The 25,938-nt window shown below is 40.1% G+C and overlaps 1 pseudogene; it reads right to left on the minus strand.

Moving 5' to 3' along the window:
- Positions 1–915: 915 nt before the first annotated feature.
- LOC107797904 (acylamino-acid-releasing enzyme-like) lies at positions 916–25,039 on the minus strand (annotated as a pseudogene).
- Between the last annotated feature and the right edge of the window lie 899 nt (positions 25,040–25,938).

A 25,938-nucleotide genomic window follows, 5' to 3' on the forward strand; every position in this document is an offset into this window, starting at 1 on the left:
TGTGTAAGATCGTGAGCAAGTTGCCACGTGCCACATGTGTACTTAGTTAACGACTAAGGATGTTACAACGTGGTTGTGCCAAACGAAGGGCTTACATCCCAAGAACTATGTGCCACTAAGGCGAGCGAGGATGAAGTGGAGGTCCTGCCGGAAGACGTCTCTCTCGGTGAAGATTGAGTGATAAAGGTGAACGTAGGGATGGACGCCGTCGAGATCTTTGGACAAAGCTTGGGAAAGGTAGAAGGCACCCTAAGTGCTCCTAAGAAACACACTTTTGAGGAGATTGAGAGTACCTGAAATGACTCGGAGAGACGTGCATAGACTAAAATGTAATTATATAATTTTAAAGCTTCACTTTGTTTCACTATTTTGTCCAGTAGTATATATTCAGCAGTATGTATATAATGTATTGTAGAATGTATTCAAATATTTTTTTAATTAATATAATTTATGTATTCAGATGCACATATGTATTCAAATGTATCTGCAGTATGTATTCATATGTTTTTGTACTATAGATGACCTGTTATACTTCATATATTCAATTTATTTTATGTATTTAACTGTATTCAATGTAATTATAAAATTTCAATATATAGATATATTTGTAAAGATACCACTAAAAACTATTTTAGTAAAGATACCACTAAAAAAAGAAAGGATGGATTGAATATATGAAGATTGCTCTGTTTTTGGGGTGTTTTTCGGTTGAGAATCTTTTCTATAACTGGAAATACAAATTTTGTGTGTTATAATTGAGTTTGTTGAATTATATTAGGAGTCTATCACGTTAATTGATTCACTTACCATTTTTAAACAGCTGAAGACTTTTTTTTCGCAAATTCTGTTACTGTATTCACGAATACAGCTCGCAAATACATATGAATATAGTCTATATGTTAGCTATAATATCCCTTTTTTCCGCCGACTTTTTCTATTGTATTCATGAATAAATTAACTTAAATACATCGAATACACTCTACAACAAATTTAAACATAGCTATATGAAGTAATTTAGTAAATGGTAGATATAGCAAGCTAATAATCACTAAAAGATAGTGGTTGCTGAAAATTTCTCATATTTTTTTCTTAATAACCGAGAAATTCGAAGGCATGGTTCAAAACTTGATGAATAATGGGCTCGCCCCTTCTGCTCTTCTTGCCACTTAAATACCCTGCCCCTCTGCTCTTCTGCTCTACTTGCAATATCAGCAGGGAAGGAATATGGAAACTCTTGGCCATTTGCAGTACTTAAACCACACTCCACTATTTAAAAAGCTTTCAAAGTCAGATTGTGGTCTGCAAAAGAGATGTACATGTAAATTCAAAATATGAAAGTTAAAGAGAGAAATGAAACTCAAGTACTAGCTATACTGCAAATTCATGGACATAGGACCACTTTACCTATCAATTGCATGAGTGACCTCAGGGAACACAATGACTTTAACCTCCACTCCTTTCTCCTTCAACGCCCGTGCATACTGCGCGTAATAAGAGTGAAAGCATACACTTTCTTAAGCCATAAATTGTATGGAAATAAGTAACCAAAACTTAAAAAGCCATCAGTTATTGTGCTGCAACTAACAGTACTGTAATGGTTCCATTAGACCACATCAGCTTAACTGCCTCATAAACAACAAAGTAACCCGCTTTCATTTCATAGATTTACATGGTTTGCTGATTCACGTTGCAGATTGGGCATCGGCGGATATGAAATTTTTGGTTCACAGATAGAGCCAGCAACTTGATCCACAAAGATACAACAACAACAGTAACTCAGTATAATCCCACAAGTGGGGTTTGGGGAAGGTAGTATGTAAGCAGCCTTACCCCTACCCTGGAAGGGCAGAGAGACTGTTTACGATAGACCCTCGGCTAAAGAAGGTGAAAGAGGCCCTGATAGCAAGTAATAGCAAGACAAATAATTAGAAAACTAAATCGAAGATAGCAACAGAGAATATGAAAGAGGTACCGATAGCAAGTAATCAATCCACAAAGATATGATCATATAATGAAATAGATCATGTATTGACAGATGTTCGTAATTACAAACTTGCCCACACACTTATCATGTTAAAACGAAACGTGATGTGCAACCAATAAAAGGTGGAATTAAGAAAGATGATATAGAATCTTGATGGACTTCCATAACTGCAAACTTGCCCATACCATTGATTGCATTTAAGAATGAAACCTTATGTTCAACGGATAAAACAAGCAACCACAAAGATGGTAAGAAATCTTACTTGCAACCCAGTAGACATAGGTACTCGGAGGTCCTTAGCACCTAACAACACAAGTGTAGGAGTTTTGACCTACAAAATTGGTAAACACATAGATGTTGGAAATGCATTCAGAACAAAACCTTTCTAGAGAATTGATAGAAACACAAATTGTTTAACATGGAAGATCGCCTAGTCCCGATTTAACAGAGCATACCTTGGAGACGTGTGAAATTGGTGATTTTCTGTAAAAAGCATCAAGGTGTTCAACTGAAGTAGCCTCTGTAAAAATTCATTTTCCCTCATCTCCAAATGCCTCGGCATAGCACCAATCGGGTATATCAGATGTACCAACCATCAAAGCAAGGTTGCAAACAGGGTTCCTTGCAACTGCTGCTGCAAACTTATCTGGTGCCTGCAGAAATGTCAAGAAATACTCATTTTGGGATCTTTACACAAATAGCCAGCCGGATTCACAGTTTACTTCTCCTAGCGGGTATAAGTAGATTGTACACGTGGCTATACATGTATACAATACATCTGCCGGCTATTTTTAGTTTAAGCGGTTGGGTGGACGGCTAATTAGGTTAATTCTTCTTTTAAAAGAAAAAGATAAGCTTGTCCAACTTCCCTTTATGAAGAGCAACATGTTTTTGTTGGACAAATTTGACAAGGACCATAAGTTAAGAAAAATGGATACATTTAGAAACGATAATGACAGTGATATCTTAAGAAATTGATAGACCTGGCCAATCAAGTGAGTTGTCAAAAATCCACCGTGGGAACCGCCGAGCATAGCTATTTTAGATGGATTTGCAAGTCCCTTTTCAATGACATGATCTATAGCAGCAAGCACATCACTAACATCCTGAAGATTAGGGAAAAAAGAGGAAGAAAGTCTTAGGTTCCAAATCCTTAATAGAATTATTATGAAAAGAGGAGCAATTCTATTTCATGAAACCTTTAAGTTAAGAGAATGAAAAGACGGTAAAAAAGTACCTGTGATCCAATTTTACCGGGAAGAGATTGTACTGCTTCCTCACCAAACCCCAAGGAGCCTCTGAGAGGAGTGACAAAAAATATGAACTTCTCTGCTTGAAATGCCTTAAGCAAGAGACCAGCAATTACTGCTCCATTGCTACCCTCGGAAGTTAAATGATGAGGGTGAAAAGAAGAGAGAAGAGGGGAATAGAGAGAGAGAGAAGCAATCCACAAGAAAAAAGAGCTTTACTAATAATTCTATATAGTTTCAGTACGATGAGCAATTGAAATATACTATGCTTAAACCAGAAATTAACGACGGAAAGGTTACAAAGCAATTGAAGTGTTATTTTGCCTTAACAATGCCCCCTCAAAATTTTCTTTAAATGTTTACATGCCCCCCAAAACTGCAAAAGGAGAGCAACTGTCCCTAATGTCAAGTGATGATTTAGGAGCCAACTCAACCCAGATGTTGGGTTCACTTCATTCATCTCGATTCTGATTAATCTAAGAATCTGGCTTGGCATCAGTCTACTACGAACAAAGATAATTTGCTAATACCTAGTGTATTGAAAAACAATCTCCATTTAAAAGAATTCCATGAGTTCTATTTACAATTGCAAATATATTCTTCTAGTAATGTTTTGTTCCCAGAAAGCAGAAACAGAAGCAAATGAAAGGATTCTGTAAGGTCGTTGTAAGTTCATCATTTTCTAGCTAATCTGTGAGCTTTTCAAACAATTTAAATTATGTAAAAGAGAAATAGTTTTTTGGGAAAACATTTCCTAATCACTTGGTATCTCCATAGATTATATATCTCCCATCTGCAGGAAATTTTGACATTTGCACAACTTTTCTATGCGGAAAGGGGTGTGAGTAAGCTGTTTGGTTATGTATTTTATTTGCATGTCACCTTAAAGCTTAAATCTGAAAGAAATAAAATTTGTAGATGTACAAATAAAAGGTTGCAAAGGGATATGATGAAAAGTTTAACGACCTATACTGTTAGTCTAGCATCTCATATACGTTACATTTTGTAGATTTTGCACGTCACCTTACATCTAAAAGAATAAATACACAGATGTCCAAATAAAAAATTACAAAAGGAAGGGATATCTCACGACCTATAATATCCGTCTAGCATCTCATATACGTTACTAGTATTTCACAGCCGGAGTTACCATGAATCCCAGCAACCATTTAAAGTAACAGAGGCATGAAGAAGGAAGTAAGTTCTGTTTCTTACCAGTAATTTACAATCAACAAGCTATAACCAAGTGAGGAAAGGAAAGCTAAGGACTTCGAGAATGTCACGGCCCAAAAATCCCTCCAAAGAAGTCGTGATGGCACCTAGTCTCTAAACTAGGTAAGTCTAACATTTACTGAAATAATATTGGTATTTACTAACTTCAAATTAAATTACTTTGAACAAAATACAATTCCCAAAACCGGTAGTACAAGTCACAAGCCTTTCTAGGAGTAGTTATACAAAATAAATACATCACTGCTCTGAAACAAAGGGAACAAATGGAAATAAGTACAATTGAAGGTGACTTTGAGGACTGCGAACGCTGCAACAGGTTTACCTTGAGTCTCCACCGCAACGAATAGCTACTATCAATCAAATACCTGGATCTGTACACAAAAATGTACAGAAGTGTAGTATTAGCACAACCGACCCCGTGTGCTGGTAAGTGTCTAGCCTAACCTCCGCGAAGTAGTGACGAGGCTAGGACCAGACTATCAAATAAACCTGTGCAAGATAGCGTACAAAATAATAGGAAGCAGATAACAATGATGGCAACAATGATCAACCGGTGATATAAATAGCAGGCAACAAAAACAACACAAATGTTTCTCAACAAATAATAAATACAAGTGTAATCAATTAATCAAGTCCTTCAAATATAAATCTTTCGCCTATAAATCCTTCAAGTAATAATAATCTCTAAGATAATATTCTTTTCAATAAATATATATTTCCTTCAAATAAATAGCTTTCAAATAAGCACCTTCTGAATATAATTCTTTCGAGTAAAGGTCACCTTGTGACGCCTCATTTCATAATCATACATAATATAGGTCTCAGCCCACTTTCAAAATTTCACGGCACCTCGTGCTCATATTTATAACACAACCGCACGGATAACTTACGTGTCATTAAATAAAACCATAATATTTTCCCCGGCACCTTGTGCCCACATATTTCTGTCTCATATTGCACAACAATATACTTATGTTACTCAGTTCATATGGTCCATAACCCAATACAATAAAAAAAATGTTCAAGGACCCTTATTTATTTAATATAAAGTAGAGTACAACTTCCAACCCAATTAGGAAATCAACAAGAAATGATGAAGTTATTTTTAGAAATTATTTGAATAAAGAACTTTTTAATTAAAGTACAATTGTTGAAAATTTAAGTATTGAAAGCTTTATATAAATGCAGCAAGGTATTGAAAATAATATGGCTTACAACACAAGGGATCACAACACAGTAAAGGGATCTAAACAGTTAATACACTTGAAATGTTAATAACAAATAAACACAATAAACAGAAAGTGCACGGCATCACCCTTCATGCTTTTACTCTCGTTCTCACCATGCACGGCATCACCTTTCGTACTTTACACTCTTCTCACCATGCACGGCATCACCCTTCGTGTTTTACACTCTTCCTCACCCAAGCAACATTCACAAAGCAATCCAGGCAAGGAAGTCAATAGTATCAGGTATTAACAGGAAACCAATAAAAGAATATAAGGAAAACCATAATTCAATTATCAACAAGAATCAGGAAATCAAGGACAAATGCACGGCATCACCCTTCGTGCTTTTACTCTCGTCCTTACCATAAGAATCAATATAAACTGCACGGCATCACCCTTCGTGCTTTTACCCTCATCCTCACCATAAAATCAATATAATCGGCACAGAATTGTATATCGTGCGGCACGGCATCACCCTTCGTGCTTTATCACTCTTTCATCACCATATGAATAATGTAAATGTGCACGACATCACTCTTCGTGCTTTATCACTCTTCCTCACCCAAGCAACAATCACAAAGCAATTTGGGCAAGGGAAAATAAAAAATATCACAATAAAACCCCGGCAAGGGAAACAATATCATAAATAATAACGTCCCGGCAAGGGAGAGAATATCAAAGCAACAACATCCCGCAAGGGAGATAATATCATCAACCTCTTCTCTTTTTCACATTTACTTCACAACTCGATTCACAATTTGAGTCAATGCTCTATAATGTTCAACAATTCAATTTTCAACTTGAGCCAATGCTCTATAATATTCAATAATTCTATTCTTAACTAGAGTCAATGCTCTACAATGTTCAACAATTCAATTCTCAACTTGAGCCAATGCTCTACAATGTTCAACAATTCAATTTTCAACTCGAGCCAATGCTCTACAATGTTCAACAATTCAATTCTCAACTCGAGTCAATGCTCTATAATGTTCAACAATTCTATTCTTAACTAGATTCAATTTTCAACTTGAGCCAATGTTCAACAATTCAATTCTCAACTTGAGCCAATGCTCTATAATGTTCAACAATTCTATTCTTAACTAAAACGAATGCTCTGCAATGTTCAACTATTCAATAATACTTCCACAAGTCATATTCCTCAATAGAAATTATCATATAGAGCATGAACAATACAAAACAGAGTCACATTAATCAAAGTATAAGACTCACGGACATGCTTGACACCACCGTATAGATACTCATCACCATGCCTATACATCGTACTCAACAAACAACACATAGCAAATAGGACACAACTCCTAATCTCTCAAGCTAAGGTTAGACCAAACACTTACCTCGCTTTGCAACCAATTCAAAATTCCAACAAGCCTTTGCCTCGCGAATTCATCCGAAGCTTCAAATCTAGTCATAATAATTCAATATACTCAATATAAATCGTACGAATTAATTCCATTGAATTTACACATTTTCCAAATTAAAAATCCGAAATTTAGCTCGAAATTGCTCGTGGGGTCCACATCTCGGAATCCAACGAAACTCATAAAATCCGACAACCCATTCCGATACGAGTTCAACCATACAAAAATTATCGAATTCCGATATCAAATGGACCTTCAAATCCTAAATTTTCATTTTTGGAAAGTTTTACAAAAACTTCAATTTCTTTCATCCAAATCCGAAATAAACGATGAATATTGATATAGATTCATGAAATGTAATCACTTACGGATATAGAACACTTACCCAAGTCGAAATCGTGAAAAACCCCTTTGGAATTGCCCAAATCCGAGCTTGAATGACCAAAAATGGAAGAATTTCGGACCCCTTCGGTTTATACACTGTCCAGGGGTATTATAGCGAGTTTTACTAGCGCGGTCGCGCATCTGGCCGCGCTACGGCCGCGCTCACAGGCAGAAACATTTCGAATATGCGCGGTCGTGCATCTGGCCGCGCACCTGGGTGCGCATATGACACATGTCCGGTAAAATAGTCATAACTTTCTGTATACACCTCCAAATGACGAACGGTTTGATTATCTGGAAACTAGACTCAAAGAGCTTTAATTTGATAGGTTGTTCATCACACAACTCGTTATATCCACGTAGATATGTTCGTCTAAAGTGAGGTCTTGTGCGTACTCATTTGCAAATTTTGTATATTATGTAATTTTCCAACTTGTCTTAGACTTAGATTTTTCCTTAGACCCCATATATCTTATAGTACGCCTTGTACACTTGATATAATATCCAATTGGTATTCATAATGGTAATAGACCTCTTCCACATATAAAATAATATAATTAAAACACATCAACTTTCTTATTTCGTCAAAATGCGCCGAATTGTCATGTGGACTTCCAAATCCAAATTCGGACACACGTCTAAGTCCGAAATCACCATACGAAGCTATTGACATCATTAACATTCCATTTCGGGGTCGTTTACTCAAAAGTCAACTCTCCGGTCAACTCTTTCCATTTGAGCTTCAAAATAAGATTTTTTTTTCTTTAAATTTAACTCCGAATCTTACGAAAACGAAACTCGACCATACATGCGGTTCATGATGCATCATATTACAAAGCTTCTCAAGGTCTTAAGCCGCTGAACAAAAATGCTAATTCCTAGAACGAAAATTCGTGTTGTTACAGAGAAGCTTGACAGTAAAACAGAATGAGGACCCCTGTGAAGGACTACAATCAGCTGATCGCACACATTACGGCTCTGAGACTTGGATGATACAAAGATAGCCTCATACGGTTTGTTGGCACCTAACATTAATAAAACACATTGAAGATTAAAGTAGAAATATAGCAGAGATTAGTAATCTGGAAGGACCCAAGCAACTATTGATCTGCAAATAGTCTGGTATTACATAGATTCAAATGGTTATCAGGTCCAAGATTTTTTTTCCTTCTTTTTGATAAATAAAAGTAATTGTGCTAAAGAAAATCAAAAAGGGAGTTGTAGTCCATATACTGTCATATTTAACATTATTAATTCAGGAAACAAGTATTTGAACAATAGAACTGCTTTTGATCTACAGCACATTACGCAATCAAATTACCAAATTTGAAAAGCACATTAAGAAAGTGTCAAAACTATGTCCTATTTTTAGATCATTATCAAACAAAACAAATTATCAGTTACATGGACGCTGGAATATTAACTAAAACGGTTGCAGGAATAAATCAAAATTAATCAAAGCTTTACGCTGACAGGTTCCTCAAAAGGTGAGCTAGAAGGTATACTAAATCTTTATTTTTTGAGATGCTATGCCAGGAAACTAATATATTCTTGATTTTGAGAGACACTCTCCACAATCGGACTTTGAATTTCTGAATATCAAATCATCACCAGGATCATAAAAATTAAAGTACTCAATCTATTTCAAAGAAACAGCGCAGCATAAGGTTATGGCAAGAAGTTGGTCTCTATATCATACAGAAACCCATCCTAAGTACTTAAAATATCACATGTCCACGTGTAAGCAAGTCTTTAGTGAAGACTACGACGAGTTATATTGTGACGACCTAAAAGGGTCATCACCTGTTTCTAATTGAAATCTGTGTCTCCGAGGCCCTAAAAACCTCATTTAGAGTCACCTCGATTTATGTGGGCAGTCCGGACGCGTAGCCGGAAAGCTTAAATGTGAAATCTTGTGAAAATTGCTAAGTTTTGATCTCGAAATGAATAAATTTAACTTTGGTCAACATTTTAGGTAAACGAACTCGGACCCATGATTTGACGATCCCGTAGGGTCCGTAGGAAAATATGGGACTCGGGCGTATGCCCGGAATCGAATTCCGAGGTCCCCAGCCCGAGTTATGAATTTTTAAGTGAAATTATTCTCTAAAAATGTTTAAAGAAAATAGAAATGAAATTTGATTAGAAAGCAATGGTATCAGGCACGTATTTTGGTTCCGGCGCCCGATAAGAGTCTTATATATGTTTTGAATCACTCCTGTAAAGTTTGGTCAAAAATGGACGTCGTCTGACGTGATCCGGACCCAAATTGGGAAAATTGATGTTTAAAAGGAAATCTGAGAAACTTCATGGATCTTGAGGCTCAATTCGATGTTCATGATGTTATATTGGTGATGTGATCACACGAATATGTTCGTAGGGTGTTTTTGAGGTAGTGTGCATGTTTGGTTTAGAGTTTCGAGGGCTCGGGTGAGTTTCTAGTAGGTTTCGGGATGCCTTAGGCTTTAGAAAATCAGATGTTGCAGGTTCAGGAATTTTAACAGGTCTCTGAACCCTCTTGTGCGGTGCGGTCCGCGAGCAATCACGTGCGGCCGCGGAGGGGCCAGCGCGGCCACGGTCGCCTTGAACGGTCCGCGGTGGGTGTTGTGCGGCCGCGGTCGGCTTGGTGCGGTCCGCACAGGGCAATGATCCGCAGGTCTTCAGGGAGCCTGCGCGGCCGCGGTCCTTCTTGCGCGGTCCGCGGTGGGAACTTCAGAGGGGTATAAATACACGTGAATTTCAGTTATTTTACACTTTTCAAAACCCCAAAACATAAGAGGCGATTTTCCAAACAACTTTTCTTCTCCGAAACGATTGGTAAGTGATTTCTATCTTATTTTCTTCACTTCATAACATCTTTTAACATGATTTCAACTTCAAATCAAAGATTTTCAGGGGGAAATTGGGTGATGTGGGTAGAACCTAGGTTTTTCTAAAATTAGGGATTTGGACCTCAATTTGAGGTCCGATTCAAAACAAACAATATATTTGAATTTGTGGGGGAATGGGTAATCGGGTTTTGCTCCGAACCTCGGGTTGCGACCACGTGGGTCCAAGGGTGAATTTTGACTTTTGAGTAAAATTTTGAAAAACTCATTTTCATGCATTGAGGTTGATTCATTTAGCATTTATTAATGTGATTAAGTAACTTATGACTAGATTCGAGCGGATTGGTGGTGGAATCAAGAGGTAAAGCTATAATTGAGACTTGAGTGGTGTTCAAGGCATCGAGGTAAGTGTTTGGTTTAACCCTAGCTTGATGGATTAGGAGTTGAGTCATATTTGTTACTTGCTTCTTGTTGAGTACAACGTATAGGCATGGTGACGAGTATCTATATGTTGGTGTCAAGCATGATCGTGGGTCTTAACTTGAAAGTTGTTGTGTTTTTGAATGACACCTTGTATACTTTAATTAATGATCCTCTATGATTAAGTATTTCCATTAATTGAACTGAGTACTAGCAAAGTGAGATTGGTTATAGCTGATTCTCCCTTGCCGGGATGACTATTTCAATATCCTTGTTCCCTTGTCGGGAAGTTATTATATTACTTATGTTCTTGTCGGGATTTCTTGTGATTGTGTGATGAACTGAAATGGGAGCGGGTGGTACGCCTACCACAAGATTGATGAAATGGGAGCAGGTGGTACGCCTACGACAAGATATTATAAAAAGGGAGCGGGTGGTACGCCTACCACAAGATATTATGAAATGGGAGCGGGTGGTACGCCTACCACAAGATATTATGAAATGGGAGCGGGTGGTACACCTACAACAAGATTGATGAAATGGAAGCGGGTGGTACGCCTACCACAAGATATTATGAAGTGGGAGCGGGTGGTACGCCTACCACAAGATTGATGAAATGGGAGAGGGTGGTACGCCTACCACAAGATATAAAGAAATGGGAGCGGGTGGTACACCTACCACGAGATAGAATGAAATGGGAGCGGGTGATACGCCTACCACGAGATATGAGAAATGGGATCGGGTTGCACGCCTGTAACAAGAGGAAACTGAAAGTGAAAGTTGCCTTTATTTTCTTCATTTGTGATAGAAGTTATAGTGCTAGCTTCCTTATTATTCCCTGTTATTTCTTTTAACTGCTATCCCCGAAGCATGTTCCCCTTCCCCAACTTTAACTGCTTATTACTTGTTTACTTTTACGCTATATATTATATAACTGTACAGGTTTATCTGGAGTCTGGTCCTAGCCTCGTCACTACCTCGCCGGGGTTAGGCCAGACACTTACCAGCACATTGGGTCGGTTGTGCTGATACTACGCTCTGTGCTCTTTTGCACAGATCCAGGTTTTGGACAGCAGCAGTAGCGCGGGAGCCAGCCTTCAGTCCAGTGAGACACTAAGGTAGCCTTGCAGGCGTTCGCAGGCCCGGCGTCTCCTCTATCTTTTATTTTCGTCTGTTATCTCATATATTCGAGACAAATAGTTTATATTTTCTTTCAAACGGTTGTATTTAGCACTCTTAGAAGTTCGTGAGTAATGTGACACCAGTTCTTGGGTAGATGCATATGTTGATTCTCGCATTATTATTCAGTTTTCTTTAAATTTAAGTCTTCCGCATATTTATTTAATTCCGTTGCTTTCATGTTATCGCCGATAATTGTTAAAAGAAGTAATTGTTCATGATGTAAGCAGTTAAGGATTGGTTTGCCTAGCTCTTATTAGTAGGCACCATCACGACTCCCGAGGGTGGGAAATCCGGGTCGTGACAAGTTGGTATCAGAGCTCTAGGTTACATAGGTCTCATAACTCACGGACAAGCTCAGTAGAGTCTGAGGGATCGGTACTTAGACGTCTGTATTTATCCCCTAGAGGCTACCGAGTTAGGAAAACTTCACTTTTGTTCTTTCTTGTCGTGCGGATTGTTCCTCAAATGCTAATTGAACTTCTACTCTATTCTTCGCAGATGGCGAGAACACGTGCTTCCTCATCTACTGCTTAGCAGCCCGAGGCCGCTAGAGCAGCTCCCACTAGGGGCAGAGGGTGAGGCCGAGATATAGGCAGAGCTCAGCCCCGAGCAGCGGCACCAGTGGCGAAGCCTCAGGTTGATTTTGAGGAGGAGGTTCGTGCCCCAACGGTTTCAGTGGGCCCAACTCAGGTCCCAGAGGGGTTTATCGCTACCCCAATTCTTCAGGATGCTCTGGTTCGATTGGTGCGCCTTATGGAGAGTGTCACCCGAGCAGGTTTGCTTCCTGTAGCACCAACCACTTCTCAGGCTGGAAGAGGGGCTCAGACTCCTGCTACACGCACTCCGGAGCAGGTAGCTCCCCAGATTCAGGTTTCAGCGGCTCAGCCAGCGGTGACAGTTCAGCCGGGTGTAGTGGCTCAGACCGGCGATGGAGCGGCTATGTTTGCCGATGCTTTGTGGATACTGGACAGATTCACCAAGCTCTTCACTACTACTTTCAGCGGAGCTCCTTCTGAGGATCCCCAGAATTTCCTATACAATTGCCACGAGGTTCTCAGGAACATGGGCATTGTTGAGACAAATGGGGTCGATTTTGCTGCATTTCGCTTATCTAGATCCGCCAAGACTTGGTGGAGGGAGTATTGCTTAGCGAGACCAGCTGGATCGCCATCTTTGACATGGGAGCAGTTTTCAGTGTTGTTTCTAGAGAAGTTTCTCCCCGTGACGCAGAGAGGAGCCTATCAGAGGCAGTTTGAGCGCCTTCAGCAGGGTTCCATGACGGTCACTCAGTATGAGACCAGGTTCATCGATCTAGCTCGACATGCTCTTGTCACACTTCCCACCGAGAGAGAGGGTGAGGAGGTTTATTGATGGTCTTATTCAACCGATTCGTCTTCAGATGGACAAGGAGGCCGGGAGTGAGATTACATTTCAGGAGGCGGCCAATGTGGCCGTAGAGTTGAGATGGTTCTGTCACAGGGAGGTGGTCATGGGTCGGATAAGCGGCCCTATCATTCAGTTAGATTCAGTGGTACCTCGTCTAGAGGTAGAGATTCATATGGTAGAGGCCACCCTCCTAGGCCTTTTCAGTCAACTCTTCAAGTCTCCCATGGTACTTCAGCTATGCGTGGTTCTCAGACGCACTATTCTGATCAGCAGCCTTACACTACACCATCAACACCTATCAGTGCACCGCCGCTTTAGAGTTTCCAGGGTCGTCAGCCCCAGCAACCGAGGGCTTGTTTTACTTGTGGCGACACGAGGCACATTGCTAAGTAGATGGAGGTAGAGGTCCTAGAGGTGGAGGCCAACCAACAGCAGGCCGTCCCAGAGAGGCAGTTCAGGGTGGTGGGGCCCAACCCTGATGTTATACACTTCCAGCCAGGCTCGAGGCTGAGTCTTCAGATGTAGTCCTTACAGGTACTATACTGGTTTGTGATAGAGATGCTTCAATGCTATTTGATCCAGGGTCTACGTATTCATACGTGTCATATTATTTTGCCCCCTACCTGGTCATGCCTAGTGATTCATTGAGTATTCCTGTTTATGTGTCTACATCGGTGGGTGATTCTATTGTGGTCGACCGAGTTCATCGTTCTTGTATTGTAGTGTTTGGGGGTCTTGAGACCTGTGTTGATTTGTTGCTTTTAGACATGGTTGACTTCGATGTTATATTAGGAATGGATTGGTTATCCCCGTACCATGCTATCTTGGATTGTCATGCCAAGACCGTGACCTTAGCCTTACCGGGTTTGCCCCGTTTACAGTGGAGAGGTACTCATGGTCATTCTACCCGAAGTGCTATTTTGTATGTGAAGGCTCGGCGTATGGTCGAGAGAGGGTGTTTGGCATATTTGGCTTATGTTCGTGACTCCAGTGTTGAGGTTCCCTATATTGATTCTGTGCCCGTGGTTCGTGAGTTTCCTGAGGTTTTCCCTTCAGACCTGCCAAGGATGCCATCCGACCGGGACATTGATTTCTGCATTGATCTGGCTCCGGGCACTCGGCCCATTTCTATTCCGCCATATCGTATGGCCCCGCCAGAGTTGAAAGAGTTAAAGGAACAGTTGTAGGATTTGCTTAAGAAGGGTTTCATTAGACCCAACGTTTCGCCTTGGGGTGCACCAATTTTGTTTGTAAAGAAAAAGGATGGTTCGATGAGAATGTGCATTGATTACCGGCAATTGAACAAGGTTACAATTAAGAATAAGTATCCACTGTCGAGGATTGATGATTTGTTCGATCAGCTTTAGGGTTCCAAGGTATTTTCAAAGATTGACTTGAGATCTGGCTACCACCAGTTGAGAATTATGGCATCCAATGTCCCTAAAACAGCTTTCCGCACTCGGTACGGGCATTATGAGTTCTTGGTTATGTCATTCGGGTTGACCAATCCCCCAGCAGTGTTTATAGAGTTGATGAACCGAGTGTTCAGCCCTTATTTGGACTTGTTCATGATAGTCTTTATTGATGATATCCTGATATATTCCCGCAGCCAGGAGGAGCACGAGCAACACCTCAGAGTGGTTCTTCAGACTCTGAAGGATAATCAGTTATATGCTAAGTTCTCGAAGTGTGAGTTCTGGTTGAGTTCAGTGGCATTCCTAGGTCACGTTGTATCAGCAGAGGGTATTCAGGTTGATCCAAAGAAGATTGAGGCAGTCAAGAACTGGCCTAGACCAGCATCAACTACAGAGATTCGGAGTTTCTTGGGATTGGTAGGCTACTATCGTCGGTTCGTGGAGGGGTTCTCATTTGTTGTAGCCCCGATGACCAGGTTGACCCAGAAGGATGCCTAGTTCAGATGGTCGGACGAGTGTGATGCGAGCTTTCAGAGGCTCAAGACAGCCCTGACTACGGCGCCCGTGTTAGTTTTGCCCACAGGTTCAGGGCCTTACACCATTTATTGTGATGCATATCGCATTGGACTTGGTGCAGTGTTGATGCATGATGGCAAGGTCATTGCCTATGCTTCGAGGCAGTTGAAGGTTCATGAGAAGAACTATCCAGTGCATGATTTGGAGTTGGCAGCCATTGTTCACGCATTGAAGATTTGGAGGCATTACCTGTATGGCGTGGCATGTGAGGTGTTTACGGATCATAAGAGTCTTCAGCATTTGTTCAAGCAAAAGGAGTTGAATTTGAGGCAAAGGAGGTGGTTGGAGTTGTTAAAAGATTATGACATCACTATCCTATATCACCCGGGAAAGGTCAACGTGGTGGCCGATGCTTTGAGTAGAAAGTCAGCCAGTATGGGCAGTCTTGCTTATATTCCAGTCGGTGAGAGGCCGCTTGCTTTGGATGTTCAAGCTTTGGCCAATCGATTTGTGAGGTTAGATATTTCTGAGCCTAGTCGAGTATTAGCTTGCACGGTCGCTCGTTCTTCGTTATTGGAGCGTATCTGTGATCGGCAGTTTGATGATCCCCATTTGTGTGTCCTTATAGACACGGTGCAGTGTGGGAGTGCCAAGCAGGTTACCTTAGGTGATGATGGAGTTCTGAGATTGCAGGGTCGAGTTTGTGTGCCTAATGTGGATGGGCTTCGAGAGTTGATTTTAGAGAAGGCCCATAGTTCCCGGTACTCTATCCATCCGGGCGTCGCGAAGATGTATCAGGATTGCGGCAGCATTATTGGTGGCGTAGAATGAAGAAGGATATCGTTGCCTATGTGGCTCGGTGTTTGAATTGTCAACAGGTTAAGTATGAGCATCAGAGGCCTGGTGGTTTATTTCAGAGGATTGAGCTTCCCGAGTGGAAGTGGGAGAGAATCACTATGGACTTCGTTACTGGACTTCCGTTGACCCGGAAGAAGCTCGATGCAGTTTGGGTCATTGTTGATAGGCTGACCAAGTCAGTGCATTTCATTCATGTGGCAATCTCCTATTCGTCCGAGAGGTTAGCTGAGATCTATATATGGGAGATTGTTCGTCTTCATGGTGTGCCGATATCTATCATTTCGGACCGAGGTACGCAGTTCACCTCGCGTTTCTGGAGAGCAGTTCAGCGAGGGTTAGGCACCCAGGTTGAGTTGAGTACAACATTTCATCCTCAGAGGGATGGACAGTCCGAGCGGACTATTCAGATATTGGAGGATATGCTTCGAGCTTGTGTTATTGACTTTGGAGGTTCGTGGGATCAGTTCTTGCCTTTAGTAGAGTTTTCCTACAACAACAACTACCAGTCGAGTATCCAGATGGCTCCTTATGAGGCTTTGTATGGTAGGCGGTGTCGATCTCCGGTTGGATGGTTTGAGCAGGGAGAGGCTCGGTTGTTGGGTACAAATTTGGTTCAGGAGGCCTTGGACAAGGTCAGGATCAATCAGGATAGGCTTCGTACAGCTCAGTCCAGGCAGAAGAGCTATGTAGATCGTAAGGTTCGAGACGTGGCTTTTATGGTTGGTGAGCGGGTGTTGCTCCGAGTGTCGCCTATGAAGGGCGTGATGAGATTTGGGAAGAAGGGCAAGCTTAGCCCTAGGTTCATTGGTACATTTGAGATCCTTGATCGAGTGGGAGAGGTGGCTTATAGACTTGCATTACCGCCTAGCTTATCAGCCGTGCATCCAGTGTTTCATGTGTCCATGCTTCAGAAATATCACGGCGATCCATCCCACGTGTTAGATTTTAGCATTGTCCAGTTGGACAAGGATTTGTCGTATGAGGAGAAGCCGGTGGCTATTCTAGACCGACAGGTTCGCCAGCTAAGGTCGAAGAGTTTTCCTTCGGTCCGTGTTCAGTGGAGAGGTCAGCCCCCTGAGGCATCAACATGGGATTACGAGTCCGATATGCGGGACCGGTATCCTCATCTTTTCCCCGACTCAAGTACTTCCTTTTTCTGTCCGTTCAAGGACGAACGATTGATTAGAGGTGGAGAATGTGACGACCCAAAAGGGTCATCACCTGTTTCTAATTGAAACCTGTGTCTCCGAAGCACTGAAAACCTCATTTAGAGTAACCTCGATTTGTGTGTGCAATCCGGGCGCGTAGCTGGAAAGCTTAAATGTGAAATCTTGTGAAAATTGCTAAGTTTTGACCTCGAAATGAATAAATTTGACTTCAGTCAACATTTTAGGTAAACGGACCAGGAACCGTGATTTGACAATCCCGGAGGGTCCGTAGAAAAATATGGGACTCGGGCGTATGCCCGGAATTGAATTCCGAGGTCCCCAGCCCGAGTTATGAATTTTTAAGTGAAATTGTTTTCTGAAAATGTTTAAAGAAAATGGAAATGAAATTTGATTAGAAAGTAATGGTATCGGGCTCGTATTTTGGTTCCGACGTCCGGTACGAGTCTTATATATGATTTGAATCACTCCTGTAAAGTTTGGTAAAAAACGGACGTCATTTGACGTGATCTGGACCCAAATTGGGAAATTGATGTTTAAAAGGAAATCTGAGAAATTTCATAGATCTTGAGGCTCAATTCGATGTTTATGATGTTATATTGGTGATGTGATCACACAAATATGTTCGTAGGGTATTTTTGAGGTAGCGTGCATGCTTGGTTTAGAGTTTCAAGGGCTCGGGTGAGTTTCTAGTAGGTTCCGGGATGCCTTAGGCTTTAGAAGATCAGATGTTGCAGGTTCAGGAATTTTGACAAGTCTCTGAACCCTCTTGCGCGGTCCGCGAGCAATTACGTGCGGCCGCGGAGGGGCCAGCTCGGCCGCGGTCGCCTTGAGCGGTCCGCGGTGGGTGTTGTGCGGCCGCGGTCGGCTTGGTGTGGTCCGCACGGGGCAATGATCCGCAGGTCTTCAGGGAGCCTGCACAGCCGCGGTCCTTCTTGCGGTCCACGGTGGGAACTTCAGAGGGGTATAAATACACGTGAATTTCAGTTATTTTACACTTTTCAAAACCCCAAAACATAAGAGGCGATTTTTCAAACAACTTTTCTTCTCCGAAACGATTGGTAAGTGATTTCTAACTTATTTTCTTCACTTCTTAACATCTTTCAACATGATTTCAACTTCAAATCAAAGATTTTCATGGGGAAATTGGGTGATGTGGGTAGAACCTAGGTTTTTCTAAAATTAGGGATTTGGACCTCAATTTGAGGTCCGATTTCAAAACAAACCATATATTTGAATTTGTGGGGGAATGGGTAATCGGGTCTTGGTCCGAACCTCGGGTTGCGACCACGTGGGCCCGGGGGTGAATTTTGTCTTTTGGGTAAAACTTTGAAAAACGCATTTTCATGCATTGGGGTTGATTCATTTAGCATTTGTTAATGTGATTAAGTAACTTATGACTAGATTCGAGCGGATTGGTGGTGGAATCAAGAGGTAAAGCTATAATTGAGACTTGAGTGGTGTTCAAGGCATCGAGGTAAGTGTTTGGTTTAACCCTAGCTTGATGGATTAGGAGTTGAGTCATATTTGTTACTTGCTTCTTGTTGAGTACAACGTACAGGCATGGTGACGAGTATCTATATGTTGTTGTCAAGCATGACCGTGGGTCTTAACTTGAAAGTTGTTGTGTTTTTGAATGACACCTTGTATACTTTAATTAATGATCCTCTATGATTAAGTATTTCCATTAATTGAACTGAGTACTAGCAAAGTGAGATTGGTTATAGCTGATTCTCCCTTGCCGGGATGACTATTTTGATATCCTTGTTCCCTTGTCGGGAAGTTATTATATTACTTATGTTCCCTTGCCGGGATTACTTGTGATTGTGTGATGAACTGAAATGGGAGCGGGTGGTACGCCTACCATAAGATATTATGAAATGGGAACGAGTGGTATGCCTACCACAAGATAATATGAAATGGGAGCGGGTGGTACGCCTACCACAAGATTGATGAAATGGGAGCGGGTGGTACACCTACCACAAGATATTATGAAATGGGAGCGGGTGGTACACCTACCACAAGATATTATGAAATGGGAGCAGGTGGTACGCCTACCACAAGATATTATGAAGTGGGAGCGGGTGGTACGCCTACCACAAGATTGATGAAATGGGAGCGGGTGGTACGCCTACCACAAGATATTATGAAATGGGAACAGGTGGTAAGCCTACCACAAGATATAATGAAATGGGAGCGGGTGGTACGCCTACCACGAGATAGAATGAAATGGGAGCGGGTGGTACGCCTACCACGAGATATGAGAAATGGGATCGGGTTGCACGCCTGCAACAAGAGGAAACTGAAAGTGAAAGTTGCCTTTATTTTCTTCATTTGTGATAGAAGTTATAGTGCTAGCTTCCTTATTATTCCCTGTTATTTCTTTTAACTGCTATCCCCGAAGCATGTTCCCCTTCCCCAGCTTTAACTGCTTATTACTTGTTTACTTTTCTGCCATATATTATATAACTGTACAGGTTTATCTGGAGTCTGGTCTTAGCCTCGTCACTACCTAGCCGGGGTTAGGTCAGACACTTACCAGCACATGGGGTTGGTTGTGCTGATACTACGCTCTGTGCTCTTTTGCACAGATCCAGGTTTTGGACAACAGCAGTAGCGCGGGAGCTAGCCTTCAGTCCAGTGAGACACTAAGGTAGCCTTGCAGGCGTTCGCAGGTCCGACGTCTCCTCTATCTTTTATTTCCGTCTGTTATCTCATATATTCGAGACAAACAGTTTATATTTTCTTTCAAACGGTTGTATTTAGCACTCTTAGAAGTTCGTGAGTAATGTGACACCAGTTCTTGGGTAGAGGCATATGTTGATTCTCGCATTATTGTTCAATTTTTTTTTAAATTTAAGTCTTCCGCATATTTATTTAATTCTGTTGCTTTCATGCTATCGCCGATAATTGTTAAAAGAGGTAATTGTTCATGATGTAAGCAGTTAAGGATTGGCTTGCCTAGCTCTCATTAGTAGGCGCCATCACGACTCCTGAGGGTGGGAAATCCGGGTCGTGACATATATTACCTTTAGTAAGGTTCTCAGAGATATCCCTGACAGGAATCCTCATAATACTAAATTGGCGTGAAGACAGCAAAGACGTAACCTGTGAGAATTATTGGGACATTCAATTTCAAAATAGCCTTCCTAACAAGTAAATGCCAAACAGAACAGACTAGATGAAACAATAAGTAAAAGAAAAAAGAAACAACGAAAAAAAGACTGACCTTTTCAAAGCATCTATCTAGACATGGGGCTTGAAACATCTAACCAACTCCATGAGGCCTCTGCGGATGCCTTACGGACAAGGGACCCATACTTGATTGCAGGAACATCAACGGGACTACTACAGACTTTAACCCAAAAAAAATATGATAGACTCTTTGATTAATGGGACTACTATTACAGGAACCAGTATAAATTGAAATATACACTGACTCTTACTAGCTATGATGTTGTCACCATCTAGTGCGACCACATTCCAAGAGAAGCTAGAGTCTCCAAGGCTAATGCGTGATACCTTTCCGCTATCATTTTTGACAAAGACGCATTTCACTACTATAAACTTGTAGATACGGAAAAAGAATTCAAAGAATGTCGTGATGCCATTCACATTGAATAACAAAATATTCGGTTACCTTATCACATTTACTGAAATTATTGCTTTTGTGCTGCCCCAGATAGAAGATAAGATCATAGTATATCCATCAGAAATCCAAGGTCTACTAGGAACACTATAGCAGTAAAGGCCAGGGAAGCAGCCATCTTCAGGACGCATCACAACAGGAACCTGCAGTAGGATAAAGCTCGGAATCAAATATAATAATACTACTTAAAATGGCTAACAATGACCGGCTTCAAAGTGCTGATGCAAGTAATCAGAATCACAAAAAGTGAGTGTACCACATCAATAATTTTAGCATCTGGAGTTGGCTTTCCATTGAATGACCAATCAATCCTATGAAGTGAATCAGTTGCAGAATGTGCCCAAGAATCTACTGAACTTCTAGCGGACAAAAACAGAAGCAATTTTCCATCTAGACTGGAAATTTATTGAAAAGATTAATTAGTTCCATTTTATCAAGCAAAATACCTGCAGCTGTTAAATAACACGAGGAAGCTGCAAGACTCCTTACATGGAACCTACTGATGTTTTAACGATTGTTATCTAAAAGAGAAAATCAAGGGAATAAGGACATGTCTCCACCAATTTCAGAAATTCATCTACATATCTGCTCTTCCTGTTTTTCTACATTATCTTTTTTTTTTTCTTTTTTACCCGTGGTGTTTGGACCAACTTGCGCACACCTCGACTAATTCCACAGGGCATGTGTTACCTCCCACCAGCATTGGTATCGGGCAACTCTGTCTATCAATGCTTGGACATAATGGAAGAAATTACCTAGTGTTTTTGCCTCGACTGGGAGTTGAACCTAAGGCCTCATGGTTCTCATCCCACGCCATTGACCATTAGGCCACGCCCTTGGGTGCTTATTTTTCTCCTTTTTATTTTGGGGAGGGGGGAGGGGTTGGCCAGACCAGTAATTCAAGACAAACCTGAAACGAGGAAAGTAAGCACTACTTATGCTTTGTGTCAGCTTAATTGAAGATACATTGTCAGCTGCATGAGTTCTGAAAGTGAGAAAATGTCAATCGAAATTAGTAAAATAGCATATATCAAATATAAAGGAATTCCCTATAGCTAAGTCCCCTATATACATTCATATAGAAGAAGATGTTAATCCACAACATTTTCTTTTCTAGCAACTAATAAGTAATTACCCAGATTGATGGATGTCTGACTTTGAAAATGGAGCTCTAACAGCATATAAGGCACAAGGCCTGTTATAGCAATATTTTATGCCAACTTTCTAGTATCTGAAGGCCACCCAACAAAAACCAGATATTGTTGCAATCTATCAGTGGATGGAGCCCATACAACTTGTCCGACACTCGGTGACTTCTCGATTCCTTGAACAGGACGTACTTCTCCACTGCACAAAATCATAATTAGAATTGATATCTAAAAACATCAAAACTGAAGGGGAGCTTTGGGGCAACAGAAAAAGTTGTCGCCATGTGACCAAGAGGTCACACGGAAACAGCCTCTTGCAGAAATACAAGGTAAGACTGTACGATAAGATCCAATGTGGTCCGACCTTTCACCTGAACCTGCGCATAGCGGGAGCTAGAGCACCGGCTGCCCTTATATATGTGCAATATAATAAATAAACAGACATGTTGACATTGATGAAGAAAAGACCAGGTTGTCTTTTTCCAGCATAGGTTTCCCCCCACTCCTCTTCCCCGTCCCCTTGACCTTTCCACTTACCACATTCTTTTTCTATAGAATTCTCTTTCTTATAACCAAAAGTAGTAAATGTAGGCTTTGAGGGAGCCGGTTCCTCAACGACATAAGCAATAAGAGTTTCATCGTTGTTCCACGATATTCCCTCAAACCTGCATTATCAAATATTAATGCACATTGAGTATGTGAATCTGGAAGTGAAGTAAGTAAAGTTAAGTGTTCATATAATAACTTACCACCCATCTGAATATACGGAGCCATGGACAGAGGCAGGAACCAAAAACTCCTTTTCCACCAGAGATTGACCCCAAATTTCAAACTTGGTCGGAGAATCATTTTCAGGATTTCGAACTACAAGAAGCTTTGAATCTGAAGGTGATGGGATCATCAGAGAAACATTGGATATCTCAATAGGAAATGCAGCCCATTGAAAGTCCACATCATTTGTACTTTCTTTTGAAATATGACAAGATAATATGTATCTTCTCTTCTTGTTGGCTAGGAGATTCGGTTGGCTTATCGAACATACCCTGGGAACCTTTTTGTGCAGTGAAATGTAACAAAAAAAATAGTTATGATCTAGCAGCAGTTAAAGAATAAAGAAATATATTAAGTGGGAATGCAATAATTTAACTAGAACTACATCAGTTTTTTATCTACCAAACAAAGCGAATGAAGAATTAAAGAAATCATACCACCATCAGATGTGAAAGTCCATGCCTTATCAATGGTGGGGATGCTAGTGAAATCTTGGAGCAAACTAGATTGAGAAGAGTATTCTTCCTCAGTACTTGCATCCAACCCCAGAGGAAATTCTTTCGGGGAGCACATTTTCACATCTTGAAAGTTCACATATTGTCATGAAAAAGATTGGGTAACTGACTATGAAAACAAACAAACAAACAAGTATCTGTTGGATTAATGAAAGTTCAAATGACCAAAAACGGGGCAAGTTTTGAGACCCATCATCGACAGTGGCAGAGCCACAGCCAAGAAAAGGGGTTCAATTGAATTCCCTTCCTTGATAATTTGTACTATGCAAATAGGGTAAAAACAATTTGTTCATTTATACATATACATATATATTTTATTTATATATATATATAAAAACTTTAGAATCCCCTTGACATAAGAGAATGTAGTTCAAAAATTGCCTTAGGTCACATATTCGAATTTTTTGAATATCCACTTAGTTAAAATTCCTGACTCTGCCACCGGACATTGGTGTCTAAAGAAAGTCAAACAAATAACTAAATACCACATGCAGTGAATCTTCTTTTCCCACTATGCATTGGATAAATGCAACTTCCTTTTTCACTCTCTTTTTTTGTATCCTTTTTTGGCTAATATACAACTTGCTTCAAGTTAAACTAAGATCTACAGAAGCAGTTCACAAGAATAAAAACTTGCTCGAAATTTCATTGCTTTAATTTCCTTCTTCGATGGGACATTTAGCAAATACTCGCCATGCATATTACAACAACAACAACAACAACAAACCCAGTATACTCGCTCATGCATATTGAAAAGAAAAAATTCTTAAAAACAAACACCTACAATATGCTAAGGTCATTGAATAGTTGTATTTGATTTCGAAAGACCAACATCAATATATAATAACTACTCTTTAGTTCCAAACAAGTTAAGTTCAGCTATAGCTATATGTATCCTCACTAACAAGCAACAATATACACTTCTTAGTTAATTCATATAAGCAAAATGGTCAATTGTAAATGTCATACTAGAACAAATAAAGTGCTTTTTTTTAATAGAACAGATAAAGTATTTACCTTTTTTTAATAAAACAGATAAAGTTTTTATCTTTTTTACTCCCACTGTCACATAAAATGTAACATCCTTTCTTTTCTAGTTCTGTCCCAAAAGAAAATGACCCAATTATATATTTAGAATTCAATTTAACTTTAAACTTTTCAGTTTACCTTTAATGAGAAAATGTATAGCCACAAGTCTAATTTTTTTTAGATCACAAATTTCAAAACGTTTTATTTCTCTCATTAACTCCATATATCTAAAAATGAATGATAATTTAACTTAAACATCTCAAATTACCCTAAATGAGATTATTCCTAGCCACACACATATTTACGACTTATTTAGATCACAAGTTTCAAAAGTCCTATTTTTAACTTCGTTGCTGGTCAAACATCGCTACATAAATTCAGACTGAGGGAGTAATACTTATCAAAGTATAAATCCGATCTTTGTGCCATATGAAACAAAATATGCACAAATTCAAAGTAACACATTTCTGCAAAATGAAAACTTGCAAAAAAAAATTAATTAGGCTTCAATAAGTGCTATCTGAATGTAATTTACAGTACTATACAAAGTTATAAGCATAAATTTGCAAAATTAGGACAGATAATGAAAGAGAATTTTACGAGTTTAGCCAATTGGGTCTGTAGGAAAGAGACTTGGGCTGCTTGGAAAAGCGATTATTTTACAGAGGAGAAAGGGCGTAGTAGCACTGAGCCGATGAAGTAGGTGAGTTTTGCAGCTAAGGGAAGAAATATATTATTCGTCATAGAATATGATTTTTACTATTCAATCAGATTGGCTCCCTTTTTTAAGTTAAATATTTTCATATTGGTCCCTTTTAATGAGACTCAAGGTACATATATGTTGGCTGAATAGATAGTTAAACACCTAAAGTCATCACTATTTTCATTTAGACACCTTAAGTATCTCTTGTTCGGATTGAACACCTATAATAAGTCTAAAGTTGACCAATCAGACACATTTTTCTGACAGTTGTGACGTGTAGAACACTCTTTGACTTTTGACTTTATGTTCCTAAGTGTAGTTTACCAACAAATCTACCACAATTAGTAGGTTTTTCTAAGTAAAAATATGAGATGAAAGTATGTATGAACTAAGGGTGTCTAATTTATGGGCTGGGCCGGGTAGGGAAAAGTTAAAATCGTCCGGGTTTCGAACCGGGCCGGTTACGGGTTAGGGGTTACCGGGCTTAACGGGTTCGGGTTTATCCGGATAAAAAATAAACTGTAAGGGTTACGGGTCCAAGGGGTCGGGTTAGTGTCTTTTTTTTATATTTTGTACAACTATTATAATTTATATTAATATAAAGTAAAAATATAAAGAATACAATGAAGATGGAAAAACTTTGCACTTATAAATTGTAAGTGCTACATTTATTATAAAATTCAAACTTACAAATTGAAATGTTTACATTTAACAAGTAAATTAACGAAAAAGAGGTAAATTCAAAGGTTTTGCATTGCCTTAGACTCTAAAACCTTAAAAAAAATAATTGAAATCTAGCCTTTAAACCGGGTCGGGCCGGGCCGGTTAACCGGTTCTACAGGGATTTTTGGTTGACCGATAACCGAATAAATTAAAGTGAACGGACAACCCCC

This window comes from Nicotiana tabacum, chromosome 21 (genome assembly GCF_000715075.1).
Source record: "Nicotiana tabacum cultivar K326 chromosome 21, ASM71507v2, whole genome shotgun sequence".
NCBI lineage: Eukaryota > Viridiplantae > Streptophyta > Magnoliopsida > Solanales > Solanaceae > Nicotiana > Nicotiana tabacum.